The sequence below is a fragment of the Aegilops tauschii genome, chromosome 6 (assembly GCF_002575655.3).
Source record: "Aegilops tauschii subsp. strangulata cultivar AL8/78 chromosome 6, Aet v6.0, whole genome shotgun sequence".
NCBI lineage: Eukaryota > Viridiplantae > Streptophyta > Magnoliopsida > Poales > Poaceae > Aegilops > Aegilops tauschii.
In genome coordinates this window covers 369,711,216-369,719,079 of record NC_053040.3, presented here as the reverse complement: position 1 = coordinate 369,719,079, position 7,864 = coordinate 369,711,216, and positions in this window count along the sequence as shown.

Here is a 7,864-nt window from a genome sequence, read left to right as displayed (position 1 = left end):
CCGTCGTGAGAACCTCTGGCAACCATCACATTTACTGACCAAGTCCTCTGCATCAGCATGAGCCGTCAACCAATAAAAACCATGACGAAAAGCCTTGGCCACAAGGGACTTTGAGCCGGCGTGATGGCCACAATCCCCTTCATGGATCTCACGCAAGATCTCTTGACCTTCCTCAGGGGAGACACAACGCTGAAATGCTCCTGTAACACTGCGATGATGCAACTCGCCATCGATAACAATCATTGACTTAGCCCGCCGGGTTATTTGCCTGGCCAAAGTTTCATCCTCAGGCAACTCGCCCCGGGTCATGTAAGCCAGATATGGCATTGTCTAGTCTGGTATAATATGGAGAGCCGCCACCAGTCGTGCCTCCGGGTCAGGGACAGCCAAGTCTTCCTCCGTAGGCAACGTAACCGAAGGGCTATACAGGATGTCCAGGAAAGTGTTAGGCGGCACCGGCTTTCGCTGAGAGCCTAGCCGGCTTAGAGCATCAGCCGCCTCGTTCTTCCTGCGATCAATGTGCTCTACTTGGTAGCCTTGAAAGTGCCCAGCAATCGCATCAACTTCGCGGCGATAAGCCGCCATGAGAGGGTCCTTAGAATCCCATTTGCCTGATACTTGTTGAGCCACCAAGTCTGAGTCACCAAAGCACCTTACCCGGCTCAAGCTCATCTCCTTAGCCATCAGAAGACCGTGGAGCAAGGCCTCGTACTCAGCCGCATTGTTAGTGCAAGGAAACATCAACTGTAGCACATAATGGAACTTGTCACCTTTAGGGGAAGCCAATACAACGCCAGCCCCCGAGCCCTCCAACTGTCTGGACCCATCGAAGTGAATAGTCCAATACGTGTTATTCGGCTTTTGCTCGGGCACTTGTGACTCTGTCCAATCATTGATGAAATCCACCAAGGCCTGAGACTTAACAGCAGTGCGTGGCACATATTTGAGACCATGAGGTCCAAGTTCTATAGCCCACTTAGCAATTCTCCCTGTGGCCTCTCTGTTTTGAATGATATCACCAAGAGGGGCAGAACTGACCACAGTGATGGGGTGACCCTGAAAATAATGCTTAAGTTTCCGGCTCGCCATGAACACACCATACACAAGCTTCTGCCAATGCGGGTACCGCTGCTTGGACTCAATGAGCACTTCGCTGACATAATAAACCGGCCGTTGAACCGGATGTTCCTTACCCTCCTCCTTGCGCTCCACCACAATAGCCACACTGACGGCTCGTGCGTTTGCCGCCACATACAGTAATAAGGGCTCCTTATCAACCGGAGCAGCAAGGACTAGGGGCTCTGATAGCTGCTTCTTCGAATCCTCAAAAGCGGTATTAGCTGCATCATTCCAGACAAAGTTATCAGTTTTCTTCATCAACTGATATAATGGCATGGCCTTCTCACCCAAATGGCTTATAAACCGGCTTAAAGCAGCGATGCGACCCGCCAAACGCTGAACGTCATTTATACACGCCGGCTTAGCCAGGGAGGTGATGGCCTTGATCTTCTCCGGGTTAGCTTCAATGCCTCTGTCAGAAACCAAAAAACCCAAGAGTTTGCCTGCAGGAACACCAAAGACACACTTGGCTGGGTTAAGCATCATCTTGTAGACCCGGAGATTATCAAAGGTTTCCCTTAAATCATCTATCAGGGTTTTCTCTTCCCTGGACTTAACCACAATATCGTCCACATAAGCGTGAACATTGCGTCCAATCTGTTTATGAAGACAGTTCTGTACACAACGCTGGTAAGTCGCCTGTGCACACTTGAGTCCAAAAGGCATAGACACATAGCAGAAGGCTCCAAAGGGAGTGATGAACGCCGTCTTCTCCTGGTCCTTAACTGCCAGCTTAATCTGATGATATCCAGAATAAGCATCCAAGAAACTTAAGCGTGCACAACCTGCCGTAGCATCAATGATTTGATCAATACGGGGGAGGGCAAAAGGATCAGCCGGACACGCCTTGTTTAAGTCCGTGTAGTCCACACACATCCGCCAAGTGCCGTTCTTCTTGAGTACGAGCACCAGGTTAGCTAACCACTCTGGGTGAAAGACTTCAACGATAAACTCGGCCGCCAAGAGCCGGGCCACCTCTTCACCAATAGCTTTCCGCCTCTCTTCATTAAACCGCCGAAGAAACTGCCTGACCGGCTTAAATTTCGGATCAACATTGAGAGTATGCTCAGCGAGTTCTCTAGGTACACCTGGCATGTTAGAAGGTTTCCATGCGAAGATGTCCCTATTCTCACGGATGAACTCGATGAGCGCGCTTTCCTATTTTGGATCCAGATTTGCACTGATGCTAAACTGCTGAGATGAGTCACCTGGAACAAAATCAACAAGTTTAGTTTCATCAGCCGATTTAAATTTCATTGCCGGCTCTTGTTCTGTAGTTGGCTTTTTCAGAGAGGTCATATCTATTGGGTCAACATTGTCTTTGTAAAACTTCAACTCCTCTGTAGCACACACAGATTCTGCATAAGCCGCATCGCCTTCCTCACACTCCAGAGCCACTTTCCGACTGCCGTGAACCGTAATGGTCCCATTGTGACCCGGCATCTTGAGCTGCAAGTACACATAACACGGTCGTGCCATGAACTTGGCGTAAGCCAGCCGTCCAAATATAGCATGGTATGGACTTCTTATCTTGACCACCTCAAAGGTCAATTTCTCCACCCTGTAATTGTTCTCATCACCAAAGGCCACTTCCAATTCGATCTTGCCGACTGGATAAGCCGATTTACCAGGTACCACACCATGGAAGATAGTGTTTGACTGGCTAAGGTTCTTATCAACCAACCCCATACGGCGAAAAGTCTCATAATAGAGGATGTTGATGCTGCTGCCTCCATCCATGAGCACCTTTGTGAACTTATATCCTCCCACTTGAGGAGCCACCACTAAGGCCAAGTGGCCCGGGTTATCCACCCGGGGAGGGTGATCCTCCCTACTCCACACTATAGGCTGCTCAGACCATCGCAAGTAGCGTGGGACCGCCGGCTCAACAGCATTCACTGCCCTCTTATGAAGCTTCTGATCTCGCTTACACAGACTGGTGGTAAACACATGATACTGTCCACCGCTAAGCTGCTTTGGATTGGTCTGATAACCCCCCTGCTGCTGTTGATGACCCTGGCCAGACTGCTGATTAAAGCCCCCTTGACCGTTCTGAGGACCGGAATTTGAGCCGCCGCCCGGGCCATGAAAGCCGCCGGCGCCTGAGCCGCCGCCCGGGCCATTGTAATTCTTAAAGGCCTTCATGATTGCACAATCCTTCCACAGATGAGTCGCTGGCTTCTCTCTAGAGCCATGCCTTGGACAAGGTTCATTCAACAGCTGCTCCAGCGTCGGACCTGACCCGCCGCCTCGGGGAGGGGGCCTCCCTTTGCGTCGCTGGTTATTACCTTGGGAGCTGGCGTTGGCTACAAACTCTAGGCTGCCATCGGCTTTGCGCTTGCCTCCTCCTTGGTTCCCCGGGTTAAACTGAGGACCCTTGCCATTGCCGTTCTTCTTTCCCTTCCCTGTCCTTTCATCATCTGAAGGGGGATCCTTGGTACCATCAGAATCAGCGTACTTGACAAGAGCCGCCATTAGTGTACCCATATCACTACAGTCGCGCTTAAGCCGCCCGAGTTTCATCTTCAGGGGCACAAAACGACAATTCTGCTCCGGCATTAAAACCGCTGAGCCGGCATCCATCTTGTGTGACGAGTGTATGATCTCCTTAACCCGGCGAACCCAATGTGTCGTAGACTCACCCTCCTGCTGCTTACAGTTAGTCAAATCCACAATTGACATAGACTGCCTACAGGTATCCTTGAAGTTTTGGATGAACCGGGCTTTCAGCTCAGCCCAAGACCCAATGGAATTCGGTGGTAGCCCTTTCAACCAAGTGCGGGCAGTCCCATCTAACATCATGGTGAAATACTTGGCCATGGCCGCCTCACTGGCCTCCAGCAGCTCCATAGCCATCTCATAACTCTCGATCCAGGCTGCAGGCTGTAAGTCTGCTGTGTAATTAGGCACCTTCCTAGGGCCTTTGAAGTCCTTGGGTAGACGCTCATTGCGGATGGCTGGTACTAAACAAGGGACGCCCCTAGTCCTGGTGGGGATACCCACGTCGACGGAAGTCGCCGGATAAGCCGGGGGGGTCTGGTAAGCCGTCAATTGAGGCACTTGCTCCGCCTCTTGCCGTGCTCTGTCCTGGTCTGCTGCGTGAAAGGCTCCATTATGAACCGGGCCGTGGCCAGGGGGCGGGTCATGGCGTCAGACTTTACTTGAGCCGGTTGCTGAGACCATGTGCTGGCTATAACTCGGGCTCTGGCCTGGCCGGGGGGTCGAGTGGATCCTGTCCCGGCTGTAGGAGTACGCCTCTTGCTGCGCCAGTGCTGTCTGAAGGAGTTCCCTGACCCGGCGGGTTTCAATAGCCGTCGGAGAGTCGCCGTCGACTGGGAGAGCCGCCAGCCGGGCTGCCGCAGCGACCATGTTCTCCAGTGGGTTATTATAATGACCCGGGGGTATTGGCACGTACTGAGGCGGGGCAGGGGGCACCTGGGGAGGCCCCATCACCATTGGCTGAATAGGGGTTCCAGACCCGGGCACTATGACCCCTGGCGGGTTACTAGACCCTGCACCTGGCGTGTTGAAGAGATTGCGTGGATCGTAAACCGGAGGGAGTCGAGATTGGGTCTTTTGATGCCTCCTTCTCATGACCTCATTGGACGCATTCTGATCCATCGTGAGTTGGAAGGACCGCGCCTGGATCAACTGAGTTTGGGCCTCGAGAGCCGCCCTCTCTGCAGCCATCCTGATCCCTTCCGCTGCAAGCTCCTCCTTAGCTTTCACTAGATCCAATTTTAACTGTGCCACCTCCGCATCATGCTGAGCTTGATCCGCCGGGTCAACCGTGGCGGTTAACAGGGCCGTCATCTTGTCCGTGAGATCCATCAGTACCTGAGCCAGAGAAGGCACCGGGTTTCCCGCTGCAGCAGCGGGGTTCTGAACAGGCTGTGCGCCAGCAATAAAGACTCCAACCTGACTTGGCGGCTCAAACGGGTCCGGAATACTGTCACCATCGGAATAATCCATGAGCCTGCCATCTTGAAGTTGATACAATGAGTTTGACTCATCGGTGGCCGACTCGCCGTCAGAGCCGGCGGCCGCCTCATCACCGGACCCAGACAGATCAGAGGGCCCTCCATGGATACATCCCACAAACGCGCGCCTTAAGGAAGGCGGGCCCGGGCGGGTCGTGCACGCTGAGCCGTCTCGATGAGATCGGCGCAGAGATCCGGCTCAGGGCCCGGCTCACCAATCTTGCCAATGAAAACATGAATTCCGCCGAAGGGGACCCGGTACCCGTACTCAATTGAGCCGGCGTCGGGGCCCCAGTTTGCATCGTCGATGTAGAGCTTGCCGCGACGACTCTTGGTCATCCGGCCCACAGCGTATCCCTTGAGCCCTTCGACGCTGCCCTTCAAGAACTCAAATCCACCGTGCGCTGGCCCCACGGTGGGCGCCAACTGTCGTGGAATTGTCACGACAGATGTCCTCGAGCTAGGACTTAGTCGTGGAGCCATCGCGACTAGGAAGCTTGAAGGGGTTAATGCGGGACAAGGAACACGAGGGTTTATACTGGTTCGGCCCCTTACGGTGAAGGTAAAAGCCTACGTCCAGTTTGATGTGGTATTGATTAGGGTTTCGATAACCAGGGAGCTAAACTGCTATGCCCGGCTCTCGATGAGATTGTTCTCGCCCTTAAACTGCTGCCGGGTCGTCCCTTTATATAGGGAGGCTGACGCCCTGCAGCTTTCAGAGTCCCGGCCGGCTCATAAGAGTGTCCGGCTTGCACTCTCAACTATTCTTGCCTTACACTACAAGTTCTACCATAATAACAATTGTAACTACGGGCCTTAAGCCATATCCGGGTCTTAAGCCCATCATTGGCCCACCGTCTTTAAGCTTGGCGCCGGGCTTCTGGCAATGACCATATGAGTAACTCGGCCCCTCCTGGCGGGTGACTCTAAGGTCTATATCCTCAACAGTTCCAGTCCTTTGGGTGGCTTGGCGGTTCAGCATAAGGAAAGAGGCAATCTCTCCGTCGTTGGATTGAAATTCCGCCAAGTTCCAAGCTAGGGCCGTTGGCACACTCGTTCTGGCGGTTCAGATAAAACAGCTCCCTAAAGAGCAGTAGGCTGGGCTCTTCTCCAAGGTACACCTCACAGAATACTTGGAAGTTACAAATGTTCGACACAGAATTGGGTCCAATGTCTTGAGGTCGCAGATCGAAAAAGTGCAGAACATCTCTAAAGAATTTTGAGCCGGGAGGTGCAAAACCCCAGCTCATTTGATCAGCAAATATCACAACCTCTCCATCTCTTGGTTGAGGTCTTTCTTCCGACGGGTCAGGGGCACGATAGGACATGACCTCCTTCTTAGGCAGGTAACCCGTCTTCACGAAATCATCTAAGGTATCATCAGTAACGTTGGACCTCACCCAGTTGCACGTAATGGGTGCCTTGGGAGCCTTGGGCGGCATTGTGAAAGACGAAAGCCTATGAAAAAAGGAAATGTCCGGTTCAAATATAAGCCGGAGGGACATTCCAGTTCAGTATTCAAGATGGCGGCTTATGAAGGGGCCTAATGATATATGGCTAATTGTGCCAGATTATTTAAGCCGCCGTGGGTATTATAAGCAATTTAAGTTATTTTACTCTATTTTAAGTAAGCCGGAAATTTCACAAAGCATTGTTTCTTCTAAGCCGGTAATATGAGCCGCCGGGGCTAACAGATGCGGTTTTTGTCTAAGTGTTGCACAAACAAGTTTCACAGGTTGCAGAGATTATTTTGGATCAAACGATCGTCCAGAAAGGAAAAATTTCTAGACCTAGAAAGCTGATACAGAGAAGTTCATAAGCTCAGAACAAGGTCTTTTTGCAGACAAAAGGGATCTACTAGCATAAAAATGAGTGAGAAACTACTACCGCAGGGAGTCTATACCGTTTTTAGATCAAAGGGATCCTCGGTGGCAGAACTGTGAAGAACTTGAGATGAACTACGAAGAACAGGGGAAGAACTACAGAACCCTAATGCGAATCTACTGTAGGGAGGGGCAAGGACTTACTGGCGCTGATGAGATGCAGAGGTCGCCGCCGTTTCTCTGGACCAGTTCAGGGTGATGCAGCGGCCGAGGTTGAGGAAGAAAAGGGGCGCGGCGGCGGCGGCGGAGCTCGAGCTCTCGGGCATCAGAGGAGGAAGACGATGGAGGAAAGAGGGAATGAAGGCTTATGGGCCGGGCCTATTTATAAGGGTGGCTGGTAAATGGGCGCGGGAAAAGAGGAGGCGGAAGACATGATTATATTGCTGCAGAAATGCCTCGGTTTTTGGGATGGTCTTTAAAGATACGATCCGTTGAGATATGACAGAATAAAAAATGAATTTAATGGAAGATGACGTCATGGCGGGTTACCAAGAATCCAGAAGATGACGTCACGGCGGGTTATAACCTTTGCACAAGCGGAAGCCGGAAGATTTTGAGGATTTTGAAGATTGACATGAACCGGTTCAAATCAATCTGGGGCCTAATGTTGAGGATATAACCATTAGAGTCGCCCGCCCAGGAGGGGCCGGGTTACTCATAAAGATCATCACGTGAAGCCCAGTACCAAGCTTGAGGATGGCGGATCAATAATGGGCTTAAGACCGGGAGGCGGCTTAAGGCCCGTAGTGATAAACCGCCGTTATGGCAAGACTTGTAATGTAAGGCAAGAGTAGTTAAGAGTCTGAGCCGGATGCTGCTATAAGCCGGCCGGGACTCTGAGAGCCACAGGGCGTCAACCTCTCTATATAAGGGGATGACCCG